At 37.5% G+C, this 20,435-nt stretch overlaps 1 pseudogene across 1 annotated transcript in view; it reads right to left on the reverse strand.

Moving 5' to 3' along the window:
• The window catches only part of LOC103275594, a 25,621-nt pseudogene that overhangs the window by 3,186 nt on the left and 2,000 nt on the right, over positions 1-20,435 (reverse strand). The gene's annotated exons all lie outside the window — the stretch shown is intronic.

Genomic DNA, 20,435 nt, shown 5'->3' on the forward strand with positions numbered 1-20,435 from the left:
CCAAATAGCTGGAGCTACAGGCGCGCACTACCACGCCCGGCTAATTTTTGATTTATTGTAGAGACGCGGTCTCGCCAAGTTGCCCGCGCGGGTCTTGAACCTGCGGGCTCAGGCAATCCACTTTCCTCGGCGTCCCAAAGTGCTGGGATTACAGGCTGAGCCACCGAGCCCGGCCAGATTTGCTCTTTCTAACTGAATGCCTGAGAAAGATTTAAAAGAGTCAAGACAATTAAGTTTTTGATTAAAAGACAATCAAGCCGGACACTGTGGCTCAAACCTGTTTGAGTGTGTGGTTTAATTTTTATATATTTGTGAATTTTCCATTTTCTTTTTGTTAATCAATTTCTAGCTTCATTGTATTCTGGTCAGAGAAGATACTTTTTATGGTTTAAATCTTTTTAAATTTATTGAGACTTTTTTGTGATTTAACACAGGAGTTCCCAACCCACAGGCCATGGATTGGTACCATTACCAATTGAGCTCTGCCTCCTGCCAGATCCGCACTGAAAAGCCTGCTTCCGTTTCCAACATCCTATCTTTATGAAGCAAGGTTTTCTGCAGTAACAGCAATGAAAATGAGATAACAATATAGACTGTGCATAAGCAACACACTTCAGCCGTCACTGTCTCCCATCACCCCCAGATGGAACCATTTAGTTGCAGGAAAACAAGCCCAGGGCTCCCACTTATTCTGCATTGTGATGAGTTGTATAATTATTTTATATATTACAATACAATAATAATAGAAATAAAGTACACAATAAATCATCCTGAATCATCCTGAAACCATCCTTCCCCTTCCGGTTCATGGAAAAATTATCTTCTATGAAACCAGTCCCTGATACCAAAAGGGTTGGGGAACGCTGATCTAACATGGAGAGTGTTCCATGTGCATTTGAGGTAAATATTTACTCTGCTGTTGTTTGGCACAGAGTTCTATTTGTGCCTATTATGCCTAGTTGGTTTATAGTGTTGTTATAGTTTTCTATTTTCTTATTAATCTTCTTTATATACGTTCTAACCTTTTAGTAAGAGTAAAGTATTGAAGTATCCAACTCCTTTTGTAGGACTCTATTTCAGCCTTTAATTCAGACAATCTTTGCTTCATATATTTTGGGGCTCTGTAGTGTCATGCATATGTTTATAATTGTTATATCTGCCTGGTGAATTGACCCTTTTAACTGTCCTACTTTTCCAAAGAGGATAGAACAGAAAAACACATATCTTTGCAAATAAGATTTGTTCTGTTCTCTCCAGAACCAGGGACCTGGATTCTACACTGGGAATGTGGAATAGTGTTTTCCAGACATCTGCCAAATCAGGAAAGGGGTGGAATCACAAAACTTTCTACCATTTTAACTTGTATTTTCTTGACTCAGCATTCACTTGGTTGCTATAAACTGTTGTTTTCTATAGTTCTTACAAACTTGCATCCGACCACTCTTGCTTGATTTTTTTTTTTTTTTGAGTTGGAGTCTCACTCGGTCGCCCAGACTGGGAGCGGCCACTGCAGCCTCGCCTGCTGGGCTCCAGTGATCCTTCCGCTTCAGCCTTCCAAGTAGCCGGAATTACAGGCATGCGCTACCACACCCGGCTGATTTTTTTAAATTTATTGTAGTGATGAGGTCTCGCTGCCCAGGCGGGTCTTGAACCCGCGGGTTCAGGCAATCCACTCACCTCAGCCTCCCAAAGGCGCGGGGTTACAGGCTGAGCCACCGAGCCCGGCTTGCTTGATTTTTTAATGTTTGTGTGTAGGGAGTGAGGGGATGGACCCTTGGAACAACTATCTAGTCATTTTTCCAGGGAACGTCTCACCTTTGTTTTTAAGGATATATTTTTTGGGGAGAGGGGGATAGGCACATAATTTTAGATTTGTCAGTACTTTGAAGGCATCATTCTCTTGTTTTCTGGCTACTATTATTTCTATAGAAAAGTAAAAAAAATACTACTCATTTGGAGGTAATGGGGCTTTTTCCCACTCTAGCCACTTTTCAGATATTTTTCTGAAATTCAAAAGGTTGATTATGGTGTATCTTGGTCTAGTTTTAAATGAACTTATCATGCTTGAATTTTGTAGGTTTATGTCTTTCATTAGTTTTGGAAAATTTTTGGCCAGTATGTCTTCATATATTGCTTCTGCCCAATGTCATTCTCCTCTCCTTACTCTGATGACATGTATATAAAACATTTTTTTAACATATTCAGTGCTTTCTTTCTGTATTTTCCTTCTTTCTTCTCTCTATAGGGTACAAAATGGATATTTTCTACTACAGTTGATCCCTGAACAACATGGATTTGAGCTGCACAAGTCCGCTTAAATGCAGATTTTCTACCAACTCGGCCACTCATGAGATAGCAAGACCAACTCTTCCTTTCCCTCTTCTTCCTCAGCCTACTCAAAGTGAAGGTGATAAGGATGAAGACCTTAATGATGATATACTTCTACTTAATGAATAGTAAATATATTTTCTCTTTTGTTTTCTTAATAACATTTCTTTTTTCTAGCTTATTTTAAAAATGCAATATATAATACTTAAAACATAAAAAATGTATTAATAGGCTGTTTATATTGTCAGTAAGGCTTCTGGTCAATAGTAGGGTACTAGTAGTTACATTTTGGGGGAGTCAAAAGCTATATGTGAATTTTCAACTGCACAAGGGATTGACACCCCTAACCTCCACATTGTTCAAGGGTCAAGTGTAATCTGTCATTTAGTTTACTAATCCTCTGTTCTGCTGTGTCTAATTTACTATTAAGCTCATCTAGTTAATTCTCAATTACACTTTTAGAATTTTCATTTTATCTATTTAAAAAATTGTGGTTAAAACCCCATAATATAAAACTTCCATCTTAATAATTTTTAAGTGTGTGGTAGTAATAATTATATGCACATTGTTGTACAACAGATTTTAAAAATCATTTTTATGTTGCAAAACTGAAACTCTGTATTCATTGAAACAAGTCACCTTTTCCCTCTCCCTGCAGCCCCTGGCAACCCACATTCTACTTTCTGTCTCTAAGAGTTTGACTATTTTAGGTACCACAGGTAAATGGAATCATGCAGTATTTCTCTTTTTGTGACTGGCTTATTTTGTAGTATATAATGTAGTATATAACAGAATTTCCTTCCTCTTAAAGGCTGAATAATATCCCTTTGTATTTGTATACTGCATTTTCTTTATTCATTCATCTGTTGCAAAACATTTAGGTTGCTTCCATTTCTTGGCTATTGTGAATAATGCCAGTGAACACGAGAGTATAAATATCTCTTTGAGATTCAGCTTTCAATTCTTTTGGATATATACCCAGAAATGGGATTACTGAATCATATGGTAATTCTATTGTCAAGTTATTGAGGAACTGCCATTCTGTTTTCCATAATGACTGCACCATTCTACGTTCACACCAACAGTGCACAAGGGTTCTAATTTCTCTACATCGTTTCCAACACTTCTTATAGTCCGTTTTTTAAAATAATGGCCATCCTAATAGGTGTGAAGTGATATCTCATTGTGGTTTTGATTTGCATTTCCCTAATGATTTGTGCTATTGAATATCTTTTCTTATGTTTTTTGACCATTTGTGTCTTTTTTTGGAGAAATGTCGATTCAAATCTTTTGCCCATATTTAAACTGAATTGCTTGTTTTTCATTGTTATCAAGTAGTAGAAGTTCTTTATGTAATTTGGATAATAACCCCTTATCAGTTACATGGTTTGCAAATATTTTCTCCTATTTTGTAGGTTGCCTTTGTCCTCTGTTGATTGTTTTCTATCCTCTGCAGACGTTTTTAAGTTTGACATTATGTCATTTATGTATTTTTTGCTTCTGTTGCCCGTTCTTGTGTCATATCCTGGAAATCTTGCTAAATTAAGTGTCATAAAGATTTTCACCTGTGTTTTCTAGAAATTTCATAGTTTCAGATCTTGTATTTACTCAATTTTGAGTTAATTTTTGTATATGGTGTAAGGTAAGGGTCCAACTTCATTCTTTTGTATGTGAATATCCAGTTTTCTTAGTACTATTTGTTAAAGAAACCATCCTTTCCCCATTTTGTAGTCCTGGCACTTTTGTTGAATATTTGACCACATATATGAGGATGTATTTCTGGGTCCTTTCTCTTTTTTCTGTTTTATTGGTCTATATGTCTGTCTTTACACTTCTGCCATACTGTTTTGATTACTGTAGCTTTAAAATATGCTTTGAAATAAGGAAGTGTGAGGCTACCAGCTTTGTTTTCCTTTCTCAAGATTGTTTTGGTTATTCTTAGTCCTTTAAGATTTCATATGAATTTTAGGATTTTTTACCCTATCTCTGAAAAAAATATTGTGATTTTGATAGGGATTACATTAATTTGTAGATCACGTTGGTTAGTATGGACATTTTAATAAGACTAAGTCTTCCAACTCATGAACATAGAATGTCTTTACATTTATTTGTGTTTTTACAATTTCTTACAGCAATATTTTGTACTTTTCAATGTACAGGCCTTTTAACTCCTTGTTATTTGTAAGTAATTTATTCTTTTCAATGATAATGTCAAAGGGATTGTTTGCTTAATTTCCTTTATAGACTGTTCATTTGTTACTGTACAGAAATGCAACTGATTGTGTGTTGACTTTGTGTCCTGAAACTTTGCTGAAGTTGTTTATTAGTTCCATCAGTTTTTAATAGCATCTTTAGGGCTTCTTACACACAAAATCATGTCATCTGTGAACACACATAATTTCACTTCTTCCTTTCCTATTTGAATGCCTTTTGTTCCTCTTTCTTGCCTGATTGCTCTGGCTAGGACTTATAGTACTGTGTTGAATAAAAGTGGCTACAGTGGGCATGCTTGCATTGTTCCTGATCTTAGAAGGAAAGCTTTCAGTTTTCCACCACTGAATATGATTTTAGCTGTGGGCATTTCATGTATGGCCTTATTATGTTGTAGTAAATTTCTTCTATTCCTAGTTTGTTGAACATTTTAAAATTTAAATTATGACTTTTGTCAAATGATTTTCTGCATCAATCAAGATGATCATGTAGTTTTTGTCCTTCATTCTGTTAATGTAGTGTATTACATTGATTGATTCCTGTATGTTGAAGCATCCTTGCATTCCAGAAATAAATACCACTTGGTCATTATGTATAATCTGTTTAATGTACTATTGAATCTAGTTTGCTAGTATTTTGTTGAGGATTTTTGCAGCGATACTCATCAGGGATATTGATATATAGTTTTCTTGTGGTATCTTTGATTTTGGTATCAGGATAATGTTGGCTTCATAGAATGAGTTTGGAAGTGTTCCTTCTTTTTCAATTTTTTTGAAGAGTTTGAAAAGAATTGATGTGAATTCACCACTGGGCTTTTTTTTGTTGTTGCTGAGAGATTTTTGGTTATGATTCAATGTCCTAACTAGCTATAGGTCTTTTCATATTTTTTACTTCTTCATGATCCAATATTGGTAGGTTGTATATTTCTAGAAATTTATCCATTTCTTCTAGGTTATCCAATTTTGTGGTGCATAATTGTTCACAGTAATCTCTTGGGATCCTCTTCATTTGTGTGGCATCAGTTGTAATGATTCTTCTTTCATTTCTGACTTTTGTTGAGTCTTTTCTCTTTTTTTCCTTACTCTAGAGAAAAATTTGTTGATTTTATTATCACTTTTAAAATATCTCAGATTTGTTGACTTTTTTCTATTGGTTTTCTATTCTCTATTTGATGTACTTTTTAATCTTTTTTATTTTATTTTTCTGATAACATTGGGTTTGTTCTTCCTTTTCTAGTTCCTTAAAATATAAGTTAAATTGTTGATTTGAGATCTTTCTTCTTTTTTAATGTGGATAGTTAATGCTACAAACGTCCCCTTTTTTTGTGACAGAGTCTCTGTCCAGGCTGGAGTGCAGTAGCATAATTATAGCTCAGTGTAACCTGGAATTCCTGGACTCAAACAATCCTGCCACTTCAGCCTCTTGAGTAGCTTGGACTACAACTGTGCGCCACCATGCTTGGTATATATATATATATTTTGGTAGAGACGGGGTCTTCCTATGTTGCCAGACTTGATTTGAATTCCTGATGTTTGTTCAAATGATTCTCCTGCCTTGGCCTCTCAAAGTGCTGGGATTACAGGTAAGAGCCACTGTACCCAACCTATCCTTCCCTCTTAGTACTGTTTTTGTTGTATACTATAGGTTTTGATACACGTATTTCCATTTTCGCTTGTCTTAAAATATTTAAAATTTTTCATATAATTTTTTCTTTCACTTATTTATTGTTCATGAGTGTGTTATTTAGTTTGCACATATTTGGAATTTTTCAGTTTTCCTTTTGTTACTAATTTCTGGTTTCCTTCCTTTACCTTTATATTTACCTCTTGCAGAGAGCTTTGTATTTTCCATTGCAGATGCAAAGAATATTTGGTATGATTTCAGTCTTCTTCAATTTGTTAAGACTTGTTGTATGGCCTAACGTGATCCAGTGAATGTTCTGTGTGTGTTTGAAAAGAATATGTATTTTGCTGTTATTGAGTAGAATGTTTTTGGGTTTTTTTTGAGTTGGAGTCTCACTCTGTCACCCAGACTGGAGTGCAGTGGCCGCTCCCGGCCACCGCAGCCTCGACCCGCTGGGCTCTGGCGATCCTTCCGCCTCAGCCTTCCGAGTAGCCGGAATTACAGGCGCGCACTATCACGCCCGGCTAATTTTTTGATTTTATTGTAGAGATGAGGTCTCGCCTGCCCAGGCGGGTCTGGAACCCGCAGGCTCAGGCAATCCACTCAACTCAGCCTCCCAAAGGCGCGGGGTTACAGGCTGAGCCACCGAGCCCCGGCAGAGTAGAATGTTTTGTATATGCCTATTAGGGCCATTAGGTTGGCAGTGTTAAGTCCTCTGTTTCCTTACTGATTTTCTGTTTGGTTGATCTATTTTTATTGAAAGTGGGATATTTAAGTGGATCTTCTTTTCGTAAATATCCATTCAACCACTGTGTGTCTTTTTTATTGGGGACTTTAATCCACTTACATTTAAGGTAATTACTGATAGAGAAGGACTTCTATTGCCGTTTTGTTAATTGTTTTCTGTATGTCTTGTAGTTATTTTGTCTTTAATTTCCTGTTTTACTCCTTCTTTTGTGTTTTGTTGATTTTTTAAAATGACATTCTTTGATTCCTTTTCCTTTTTGTGCATTTTCTATAGATATTTTCTTTGTGATTATCATAGGGATTACACAAATATGTCAAAGTTATAGAAATCCATCCTAAACTAATGACAATGAGAACTTCAATTCTTTTTTTTTTTTTTGAGTTGGAGTCTCATTCGGTCGCCCAGACTGGAGTACAGTGGCCACTCCTGGCCACCGCAGGCTTGACCTGCTGGGCTCCGGCGATCCTTCCGTCTCAGCCTTCCAAGTAGCTAGAACTACAGGTGCGTGCTACCACGCCCGGCTAATTTTTTTTTTTTTTTAATTGTAGAGATGAGGTCTCACCAAGTTGCCCAGGCGGATTTTGAACCCATGGACTCGGACAATTCACTCACCTCAGCCTCCCAAGGCACGGGATTGCAGGCTGAGCCACCGAGCCTGCTGACAACTTCAATTCTATACAAAAATTTATTCCTTTACATCTTCCCCCATGTTATGTTATAAATGCTGCAAAACATATCTTTTTATTTTTTTCATAGCATAACTTTATAGTTATTTTTTAGGCTTTTATATTTAAATTCTAGATCTAAATTAAAAGTGAGTTATGTAGCACCATTAGAGGATTAAATGATTCTGTATCTGTCTATATATTTAACGTTACCAGAGTGCTTTATTTTGTGGTATGCATTCATGGTACTGTCTAGTATCCTTTTGTTTCAACTTGAAGGATTCTTTTTGGCAATTCTTGTAAGGCATGGAGTTGGGAAGAGATGTGCACAATTACCTTTAATGAGCTGTTGGAGTTTGCTCCAACATGGAAATGGTTTCTTGGAGTATTATTCTGCACATGTGTAGCTGAAGAGGCTCTTAACAATATGAGGGAAATTTGTATGCAGATTTTGGAACTAATTTCTTTGTGATTCCCTTCTTTCTATGGTTTTGTTTTTCAACTTTGAGCCATTTGGTAGCCCTGAGCGCTGACCTCTGTTTCCTTAGTCCAGAAATACTGATGATTTCTGCTTCAGGTATATTTCTTTATTCCTCAAATTGGGAAAATATCCTCTGGGAAATGCCTAAGTAAATGTGAAATTCACCTCATGTGTATTTCTTCTTTCAATAAAAGTAGCATATGATGCTCTGCTTATGTTTGTTGTTCTTCAATAGCTCCAGTCACTTTTGTATAAAAATATATTTAGCACAATTTTAATAATTATTTTCAATGAGAGTTAGTCAGATAAAAGCTACTCCTTTATGGTTAGAACTAGAACTCTTTTTTCCAATCCAGTCTTCGACTTTAAATGAAGAGGTTAGTCTATTATGCTCATTGTGGTTACTGATATATTTGTATTTATTTCCACATTCAACATTTCATTTTGATCTTTCTCATTGTCCTACTTCTTCTGTTTCTCTTCCTCCACCTCATTTCTTGTATTTTTTTGATTAATATTTTAATATATGTGTCTGTTTACCTCCAACTGTTTTTTCTTTTCTGTTTGGAAGTTATATGCTCTTTTTCTGTTCTTTTAGTTATATGAGGGGGAACCCCCCCAAAAAAACCAATTTTTTTTTTGGAGGGTGGGCCCCTTGTAGTACAGGCTTCCCTCGTTAGGTAAGTGTTTTAGGAATCCATTGGCATCAGTGCACCAGCTAGTGTGGTTGCGAGAGGCTGTGTTTGGCTTCAGTGTGTTTTTTTGGAGATTCTTTCAACACATTTGCCTGTTTCATGATGGGCGATTTACGGGCACACTTGCCCACACTGTGCTGAGTGTTCAGTAGTTTTTGACCAAAAGCGCTATAACCCTCATGTCCCACCCTTCTTATTCACCCAATCTTGCCTGAGCAACATTTTTTTTTGTTTCCCCGGATGAAAAAAGTCCTCAAAGGGAAACATTTTTCCAGTGTGGAAGAGGTGAAAGAAAAATGGCAGAAACACTAAAAGGCATCAGAGTTGAAAAGTTCAAAAACTGTTTTGAGTAGTGGAAAAAGCATCTCAATTTTGCATCAAATGGAGAGTACTTTGAAGGTGACTGAAGCTTAAACATGTAAGAATAAATACACAATTTTTTATAAATAAATGTTTTGGGGTCCCCCTCATATTCTCTTTTTCTATTCTAGAAATGTTGCCATGTATATTTAATAAAGTTTAAAGTAAATCAATATATTTGTCACTCTCCCAGCTAATACAAGGACCTTAGAACACTTTAATTTTGGTTGTTCTGAATTATATGTATTTATTGTCCAGGATTTTTGCTCTATATTTTTGACCCCACAAATTATATATGTATATATATTTTCTCTCAATATAAGTTTACTAAGGCTGGTGACTTGCTGGACGTCTCAAAGTGTTCTATTAAGTTAACTAACTCAAATAATCATAATACTGTTCTATACAGTCGATGTTTATTTTTAGCTTACTCATGTGTTTGCCACTTTCTAAATGTGTTAGATCAAGTGGAGGAAATGTAAGATATATTCACAGAAGCGCCTTCTCCCAGGATTCAGGATTGAATATGTGATGGGACTCAAGTACTATCATACATTGCATAGTGATGCTTTGGTCAATGAAGGACTGCATATATGGTAGTGGTCCCATCAAATTATAATGGAGTTGAAAAATTCCTATTGCCTAGTAATGTCATAGTGCAATTACCTTTTAAAAAAATTAGTGTAGCCTAAGTGTACAGTGTTCATAAAGTCTGTAGTAGTATAGTGTGGTAGTAGTCATGTCTTAGGACTTCATGTTTACTCACCACTCACTCATTGACTCACCCAGAGCAACTTCCAGTCTTGCAAGCTCTATTCATGGTAAGTGCTCTATATACAGATGTACCATTTTAAAAAATCTTTTATATCATATTTTTTACTGTACCTCGTCTATGTTTAGATATGGTTCAATACACAAATATTTACCATTGTGTTAACAGTTGCTAACAGTATTCAATAGAGTAACATGTTGTACTGGTATATAGTCTAGGATCAATAATCTATATCACATAGCCTAGGTATATAGTAGGCTACACCATGCAGGTTTGTGTAAATGCACTATGATGTTTTTGCAATGATGAAATTCACTGAATGATGTGTTTCTTAGAATGTATTCTCCATCATCAAGTGATGTGTGACTGTACCTGGAATTGGCATTAGTTGCCCACTAGAATGGCTGCCTAAAGCTTGATCTCAGTGCTTCAATGATGGCTTAGTTAATAAGGCAGAAATAGGCCAGCACGGTGACTCAAGCCTGTAATCCCAGCACTTTGGGAGGCTGAGGTGAGAGGATTGCTTGAGCCCAGGGATCCAAGATCAGCCTGGGCAACTTGGTGAGACCTCGTCTCTACAATATATCAAAAAATTAGCCGGGTGTGGTAGTGCACGCCTGTCGTTCTGGCTACTTGGAAGGTTGGGGTGGAAGGATCGCCTGAGACCAGCAGGTGGTTGCTGGGGAAGCTGTGAGTGTGCCACTGCACTCCAGTCTGGACGACAGAGTGAGACTCTGACTTAAATAAATAAATAAATAAGGCAGAAGAAATATTTGAACTCCCCTGATGCACTGTAAAGGAAGGAGTCTATACTATAGTGGAATTGGATTCCCTGAGCACATTGAGAATAATGGATTCTTAGAATGGTAGAGCCCAGGTGGTGGCACTTAACAATCAGAAACAAAGGGAGTACAATCATCACAGTAAGCCACATAAGCAGAATGGCAAGCAGAGTATTTTAGAAGGGAGTGAATTGTGGCAGTGGCTAATTGGTAACAGAATTCCTCGAAATGAAATAAATAGGCAGCCTACTAAAATGCTTCTTGTTCCATATATATGGGGAAATGTTGTCTGCTGGACAAAAATCTAACTTGAGTCATTGCAGAGGGGATTCATAACCTATTACTCAGTTGTTAGATTTAAGTTTGTTAGCAGATCTGGAGCTTCTCAATTGAGTAGATGGATGGCTCTCTTTGAAGAAGCACCCAGTATCATGGCCACAAGTATGTACTGTCAATCTTTCCCTAAGTCTCCCCTAGAGTGAGTGACCTTCAGCCATGTATCAACGTGACTGTAAAGTGGAGCAAGGAACATGCCAGAAATTTTGATTACTTATTAGATACTGGATCTGATATGTTGGAACAAGAGAGCCATTCTGAGGTTATTTCCATAGCCACAGAATTTATAATATAATTAGATACACTTAGTACCTGGCAGAATCCCTACTTTGGTTCACTGACCTGAGGGATGAGGTCTCCTATAGTAGGAAGTGGCCAAGTAGAAACCTTTGGAAATTCCCTTCATACTACTCCAATATAATAAACCAAGAGCAATACTGTATTTCTGGAAGAATTGCAGAGACAAGACTAGAGAGGTGCAAGGATGGTAGCTTCCACCACATCCCCAAATAACCTATCTGATTTCTGATACAAAGGTAAGATAAGTTGTGGATAATGACAGCAAAATTCTACAAACTTAATCTGGCGAGGATGCCAGCCACAGCTGCAGTGGATGTGGTATTTTTTTTTTCTTTATTTAGGGAGTACAAATATTTTTTGCTTATATGGTAGCATTGTATAGTGACGAGGAAGTCTGAACTTTAAGTGTAGCCACCACACCCCACCTGTACACATTGTACCTGATAGGTGATTTTTTATCCCTCCACCCCTTCTCCCCTCCCCCTCTGAGTCTCCAGTGTCCTTATGCCATTCTCTATGCCTTTGCAGATCCTTAGTTTAGCTCCCACTTATAAGTGAGAACATGTAGAACGTGAAGTGTTTGATTTTCTATTCCTAAGTTGGTTCACTTAGGATGATATTCTCTAATTCCATACAAGTTGCTGCAAATGACATTATTTCATTCTTTTTTATAGCTGAGTAGTATTCCATAGTGCATATATATCACATTTTCATTATCCACTGATCAGTTGATGGACATTTAGGTTGATTCCAGATCTTTGCAATTGAGAATTGTGCTGAGATGAACCTGTGGGTACAGTTGTCTTTTTTATATAGTGACCTCTGTTTCTTTGCATAGATACCCAGTGGTGGGATTGCTGAATCAAATGGTAGATCTACTTTTAGTTCTTTGAAAAATCTCCTGCTGATTTTCATAGAGGTTGCACTGTTGATGGGAGTGTAAATTAGTGGATGTGGTATTTCTACTAAGACAAATCAACACAGCTTCTGACCCATTGTATACAGCTGTAGACTTGGCAAATGCTTCTCCTTCCTACTCCTCTCAGTAATGAAAATCAAAAGCAGGAATTACTGTATCTCTTTACTTGTTCCCAGAGCTATTCTAATTCTCTAGTCCTCTGCCATAATATAACTCGGAGGGACCTTGACCGTATTGATATCCCACAGAACATCACTCTGTTCCACTAAATTGACAATATCATATTAATTAGATTCGATGATCAGGAAGTAGAAATATAACTATTACCTTAGTAAGACATATTCAAGTATGTGGTGGGAGGTGATTTAGGATTCTGTTATGTAGGTGAAGTTTCTAGGAGTCTAGTTTAAATATCTTGAGATATTTTTCTAAAAGGAAAGAGAATTGTACTTGGCACAGCCCACCTTAAAGAAAACGGCTTAATTCTTGGTGGTCTGTTTGGATTTTGAAGGCAATATGTATTGGATTTGAGCCTGTTTAATCAGGTGTTATTTTGGAGAAAGGCCAAGAAGGGAAAAGGGTCCAGACTGTGGGGAGAACCCAGGAGTGGAGTTGGAAGTGACCCCTCTCATTATAATATCCAATAACTCAATAAATAGTGTTCTCTTTGTATATCTCCAAGCTTGGACTCTGGGTGTTTGGAGTCCTAGTGCCAAAGGGAGTGATGCTTGCACCAGTATACATGACCATGTTTCCAATTAATTAAGAGCTGTGATATCACCTGGTCATTTTGGACACACCATGCATTTGAACCAACAAACAGAGGAGGGATCAATGAATTGGTCAGGGTGATTGATCTCAATTCCTAGGGAAAATTTTGGTTGCTTCTACATTCACTGCTTCTACATCCAATTCACTGGATTGTTTCCTATGCCCCTTTGCCTAATAATACTGGTCAAATAGAAAGTAGGGCAACCCAATAGTATACATAAGACAACAAAGAACTCATCCTACTGATATTGTTTATTTTGCCCACCAGTTTAAGAGCCCTATGTAGCCTGGATACCAGCAGAAGGCAAGGAGAATATGAAATGAGTGGTGGAAGAAGGCACCTTTGATTAAGCAAGTTACAAAACATACATTGTAGCAGCTATGTTTTATGTTACTTTTTTTAACCTTATTTTTATCCCTCCTGACATCCCTACTGTCATGTGAAGAGCAGTAGTAGTGACTGTTATTTTAGGTTTCACATGGTCATATGACTGAATTGACATCTTGCTATCATACAGTAGCTGGTGGGTTTTTGTGTGATCCTGTGCTCAGGACATAAACACTGAAGGACATTAGGGATGGACTGTGTTAGATATCTACCACTTGTTCCTCCAGATTTACTTGCTACTTTTTTTTTGTACTCTGCTTTCATTCCCTAAAGGCTGACCTTTATGGATGACATCAACAAGGATACCTGCACAATGAATATTTGTACATCTAACCCTTTGCCCTTTAGCTAGTTTCTATTAGGTTTGACTGTGGGGACCATGACAGAGTATCACAGAGAGAAAAGAGTGAGTTTAGGTTATTTAATATACCCAGCTCATTTCTTATGGGATCACCTAGAACTGGTTGTGTCCATCAACAAAAGGTCTCAATTCTTTTGAGAGTGGTCCTTTCTACATGACTTTTTGGAGGTCCTGGTAATCACTTCCTTCTCTCATTCCTTTCAGCCTAGAGGTTTTAACATCTCTAGAATACAGTGTTTACCCTTTTGGTTTTGCTACACCCTGCCCGCACCTTTGTAAACAATTCCCTTTTTGAATTTTCCTGTTTTGAATGTGTCATCTGTTTCCTGCTGGGACCCTAATATGTCTCTTTTCCGTGCTTCCTCTCACTCTGTTGTTTATCTTTTTCTCTTGTAGTTCCCTTAATTTTAGATGCTTGCTTAGAGTCCATTACTAGGATTTCAACTATTATGTATAAGCTTATGAAGTTCAAATTTATAGCTCTAGCCCAATTTTTTTCTTTGCAGCTTCAACTGTCTTTCATCTCCCTACTGTACCACTTAAAAGCTAATATTTGCAAAAATGGAACTTGTCCCCTTCTCCCCAAGCCTGTGTGCCTCTTGTGTTCCTAACTCACTTCTAATATATGTCAGGGATAAGAGTCCTCTTCTCAAGAGTAAAAGAGTCAATTATATATAAGAAAAGGGTTGACAGTAGCAGGAAACTGCAGAGGCGTGGGGGCGGTGGGGAGGTGGGATGGGCAGTAGTGGGAAACTGCCTGGGGAAGGGGGGACACACCTCACCAACAAGGATACCTGCACAATGAATATTTGTACATATAACCCTGAATTGTACCCCACAATTTTAAAATAAAAAATTTAAAGGTGACAAAAAAGAGTCAGTTATACTCAGAGAAAGAACATTTTAAAACACTACTGTCACTGTCCTCCAGGCCTAAATCTCAAAATCATATTTGTCTCACAGCATCCCCCCCACCTCCACTGCCCTCAAATCCATTGCTGTTATGTCAAGCCTACCTCCTAAATGTTTCTTTAATCCACCACCTCCTCTTTTTTTTTCATGGCTACTATACCATACAGCATGGTAATAAAGGGCATAGGCATAGGACTCAGTCAGACCTGGGTTTTAATTCAATGTCTGCCACTTACTTGGGTATGTTCATTTCCTCATTCAATGAATATCAACTTTGCACCAGATGTTGTTCTAGGCCCTGAGGAGTCAGCACTGAACAAGACTAAGTCTTTGCCTTCATGAAGCATACATTCAAGTGCGAGAGACAGATTATAAGTACATTAACAAAACAATAAATAAGAAAATTTCAGACTGCGCTTTGATGGAACCAAAACAGGGTGGTGGGAAAGTCAGTGTCATGGGAGAAGGAAAGTTTAGATAAAGTCATGAGGGCAGTGTGGCTAGAGAAGAAAAGATCATGGTCCAAGCCCTGGGACATGCCAAGATTTAGAGGTTGGAAAAAAGAATAGCAAATGTGTTTATGGGTCTTACTAAGTGCCAGACATTGTTCTAGGTGCATTACTTATAGTAATACATCGAATCCTTACCAAAACCTTGGGAGGCATCATTTTGATCTTTACCACCATTTTACTAATGAGGAAACTGAGGCACAAAGAGGTTAAGTAACCTCCCAAGGTCATATATAAAGCAAATGGTAAAACTTGAATTTGGACTTAGGCAGTCTTGTTTTAGAATCCATGTTCTTAGCTACCATACAGAATAATGTCCCTCAAGAGGAGGGAGAGGAGAAAGGGTCTGCAAAACACATAAGCGCTATGATCTTCAGTTTTCTCATTTGTAAAGTGAAAATAAAAATAGTGTGTGGCTCACCAGGTTGTTGTGAAGATAAAATCTACCTCTTGCCACCTGGCCTCCTACTACTCCCAATCACGCATTCAACACCCCAGCCAAAGCAGATGATGTTCTATTCTCTTTGTTTATACTAGTTCCTCTCTCTGAGTTGCCCTCCTCTTTAAGCTTTGTCTCCTAAAATCCTACCTATCTGTATTAATTATGGTCCTTTGTTAAAAAGCAACAGAAATGACTTTGGCTGTGGTATAGATCACAGGTGTTCATCAGTATCAGTGTTCCCCTCTTCTTTCTGGACACCCATCTAGGTTACATTTTCCAGTCTACCTTGCAGGAAGGTGTGACCCTGTACCAGAATTCTGGGCAATGGAGTGTGACCGTAAGTGATAAATGACATTGTCTATTTTTAAAAATCCACATTTGATTCTGCAGTTGAATGTAGATGACTCCTAAGACCTAGAGGAGAGCAGAGTAAAAGAATGGAAGGAGTCCGTGTTCCTGAGTAACTGTGGGACATAGTCCTCTTGCTGATCCACTTTGGATAGGACATGCATTATAAACAGACTTATATTTTTAAGCCACTGAAATTTGGGAGTTGATGTGTCACTTAACCAAAGGAATATACTGGCTAGACAAGGAATTTATTTGGAAGACAATGAATTAGCTTACAGAAGGAAAAAACTAAACAACTAGGACTCAGAAAAGACGGAAATCAAGGCATCTTCCAGGATCTAGATAAAGGGAACTAATGGGCTATTTTCCAGGACATTACTAGCACTATGAATCAGCTCTGTTTTCTTTCCATCTTTCTGTTGCTCTGCTCAAGATTCAAACTCCTAGGAGAATCCGGTTGACTTGGTTTGTACTTTGTGCCCACTCCTTTCTTGATCAGAGGAGGATAGAGCATATTGATTGGCAGTTCTCAAATGCTACATACAATGGCCAAGGGGAGTCTTTTAAAGAAAATAACATAGCTGGCACTTAGCATATCTTACAAGGTAACAATAAACTTTAGACTTTGTGTGGCCCACCTATTGAATTATTATTTTTATTTATTTATTTATTTATTTTTGTGTTGGTGTCTCACTCTGTTGCCCAGGCTGGAGTGCAGTGGCACACTCATGGCCACCCCAGCATCGACCTGCTGTGTTCTGGCAATCCTTCTGCCTCAGTCTTCCAAGTAGCTGGAACTACAGGTGCATGCTGCCATGCCCAGCTAATTTTTATTTATTTATTTTATTGTAGAGACGAGGTCTCGCCAAGTTGCCTGGGCTGGTCTCGAACCCGCGGTCTCAGGCAATCCACTTGCCTCGGTCTCCTAAAGTGCTGAGCCACTGAGCCCGGCCCCTATTGAATTATTAATTTAAGTTATTGCATTCTTCAATTTCAGGATTTCCATTTGATTATTTTTTTTAATAGATTTTAATTTTCTGGTGGAATTATCCAGGTTGTATTTTTTTCTTGAATATTTACCATCCATGTCATATCTTTTAACATGGTCATTATAAGTCGTTTCTGTTGCCTGCTTTTTTTTCTTCTTGTTTCTTGGTACCTCAATTTTTTATGAGTGCCAGACTATACCTGGCACAGTGCATAGACTCTAGATGATCTTATGTCCCTGGAGAGAGGATTTACCCTATTTTCTACCAAGCAGCAGCAGGACAAATTATCTTAAGCCATTCAGCCACTGAGCTGACTTGAGCCTCGTTTGCAGTATTTACTAGACTCAACCCATACTTGGGTTGCCCCATTCCTAGAATATAGCTCCAGGGATGCCAAATGAAAACCAGTGGTAGATGTTTCCCAGAGACATTCTCCTTTGAGAAGTTTTGCACTCCAATTTATGTCTCCTCAGCTCTGTGAAACTTTTTCAAACTCCACTCTATTTCTTAGTCACTCTGCTTGGCATTTCATCTTTGACCCTATGCAATTTAATTGGCAATCTCCTGGAGAGGAAAACGGGTACTGTGTGTCAGCCTCACTTTTCTGTAATCTTGTGCTTTCAGGATAATGGCTGCGCAAGTCCTAGTTGGCCCTGGCGGGTCTTAAATTCCAGTTTTTGTTCCCTGACTCTTGTGGTTTTATCTAAAGCTCTGTTGGTTTCTTTGCATCTTAGGGACCACCCTCTATCTAATGTGTGAACCAAGAATTGACAAATATACTAAGGGAAAAACAGCATGCAGAAAGTTGATGAGCTTCCCTTCTTATGGGGTCCATACCTCTCAAGTTCTGGTCTCTGATGCCTTTAAAAAGCAAATTTTGGGGGTGATATTTCATCTAGTTTTTCTAGTTGTTCTCAGCAACAGCATTGGTCTGCTACAAGTTGCTCCATCTCAACACAAGTCCCTTGTGTGGCACAATATTTTAATAAATATTGGGCCTCCCAGAATTTTCATGTATATTTATCTCATTCATGCAGTCCATAACTGAATTGGAAACCAGATGTTTGCAACACTTCAGGTATATAACTTTTAATGATGATGATGGCAGTGTGTACATTAGCTATGGTTCAGGGCAGAAAACGGAAGTCACTCTAAGTATTATAAGCCAGAAGAAATGTCCCTCACCTTTTTTTATCATAAAAATGGAATTATGCAACTTGTTTCTTTAAGTATATTATTGCATACTTTCAGGTCAATACATGTACAACTTTTTTTTGTATTGTTTTGAGTTTTGACTATAATATTCTATAGTGTGGATATTCTGTAATGAATTTAAACATCCTCTCCATTGGTGGGCATTCAGGCTGTCTCCAGGTTGTTTTCTGCCACTAAAAATAACTGCAATATATGTCTTTGTGACAGTGAGTACTAATGCTCTTTATTTCTGTGCAGTAGAATTTTCCAAGTGAGATCGCTGGGTCAAAGGGCATATGTATTTTTAAATCATAATATATATGGTTGAATTACATTCCAAAAAGTTCATAACAATTTACATGAAAAACGTTTAAACAGAGAATTGCCTACTGACAAGATTGCTGCAAGGCCTGAAGGTCTATTTTACAAGCATAGTTCCAGAAAAATACAGACTTGAAACCTCAATAGAACTCCAATTTTTGACACTTTCAGAACTCTGCCAGAATCAAGAACCTGCCATTTTTACTTGTGCATCTGCTGCAGCTGTTTCTGGATTCCTAGGGAGCTAGACAAAGAGCATCCGATAGCTGTGACCCAGCAATTAGAAACTAGTTAAGAAGCTATTGTTGCTGCTTTTGCTTGGGCAGCACTTCAATTCCCTTAATAACTAGGAAGGTAGAAAACAAACACTACAGAAAAACCTCATATATAGAGATAGGACTACTCTTTCTAGTTTGTCAACCCTCTTTCACTTGCCAAACTTCACATAAGGGCATCTACTTGGTGATATCTAATTTGCATGCAGAATCTTAGCTTCAGGAGATTTCGGGGTCAAATTGGAGTGGAGTAAACCAATCCACAGTATTAGCACAGTTTATAAGTACGTAGTATTACTAACTGCTGCTTCTCCATAAGGCTGCAAACCACAAATTTGGGGATATTCACTGCTTACCACTAACTCTTAGAAGCAGGGAAAGAGACATAAAACAAAAAATGCATATGGCTTAAAAATTATGAGAAAAAATTTGTAAATAATTCGCTAGTAATCAGGAGTGTATTTTAATGCCAAATATTTTTTTGGCCTTTGAAATGGACAAATATACATTTGAGACAAACTAAAGCCGATGATAGGGGAATAAAATGGACATTTTAATTTTATTGGCTATTGGTGTGAGCATAAGTTGATCTTGGAAAGTAGTTAGAGCATATATATTGAGAACCATTTCTGATATTCATGCACTCTGACCCAGTAATTTGACTTCTGGGAATTGATCCTAAAGTAATAATGCTAATATACTGAAAAGATTGCAGCAGCATTTATAATAGGGAAAAATTGAAAAAAACCCTAAATGTTTAATAATAGAGGAATGGTCGAACACATTTTGGAGCATACACAAAATTAAATATTCTGTAGCCATAAAAGTAATGCATATGCGAAATAGCAATAATTTTGGCCAGAAACTTTTATTTTAATACATTAAGGACTATAAGCACAATGCTTGAGGCCCATGAACCTTTCAAGGACTGGCAAAGGGATTTGAACTTGAGAAAAGTTATTGGCCTCAAAATATGAGGATAACTACAAAATTAAATTCCATAAATGTTTAAATAACTGTCGGAAAATATGCATCAATTTTATAAATTATATTTTGTGCTCAGAATAATTTCATTACATTGGAAAAATTGTTGGTTTGTAAGAACAGTCTGAAAGAATTCTTGAATGTATATAATCTCTGTTAAGAAGTATAAATAATAAGTTTCAAAAGCAAAACTTAAAAATTATCTCAAATTTTTAGCAAAAATTGTATTTAACATAAGATGTGGGGTGGGTGCAGGTCAAAATATATATAAGCTGGGGGTGCAACAGGAGTAGCATGCAACAGGAGTAGCATGGTCTAAAGAAATACCATGTTTTGAGCAACCACTGTGTGCCAGACACTATACACTATCCTCTTTAATCCCCACAGCAGTGCTGGAATATACTGCTGTTTATTGTAATTTCTTTCATTTGAGAAATTGCTTTAGGGAACTTAAGCAATTAACCTCAGGCCATACCGCTAGGAAAGGTGGAACTGGGATTTGAAGTCAGGTCAGTTTGACTTCAAATCCTGTGTTCTTAATGAGGCCTCAAGTATGTGTTGATGACAAATGTTAAAAAAGAGTTTATAGCGGGGCTCGGTGGCTCAGCCTGTAATCCCGCGCCTTTGGGAGGCTGAGGTGAGTGGATTGCCTGAGCCCGCGGGTTCAAGACCCGCCTGGGCAGGCGAGACCTCATCTGTACAATAAATAAAAAAAAAA

The sequence above is a fragment of the Carlito syrichta genome, unplaced genomic scaffold (genome assembly GCF_000164805.1).
Source record: "Carlito syrichta isolate Samal-C Ts95f unplaced genomic scaffold, Tarsius_syrichta-2.0.1 Scaffold315562, whole genome shotgun sequence".
NCBI classification, from domain to species: domain Eukaryota; kingdom Metazoa; phylum Chordata; class Mammalia; order Primates; family Tarsiidae; genus Carlito; species Carlito syrichta.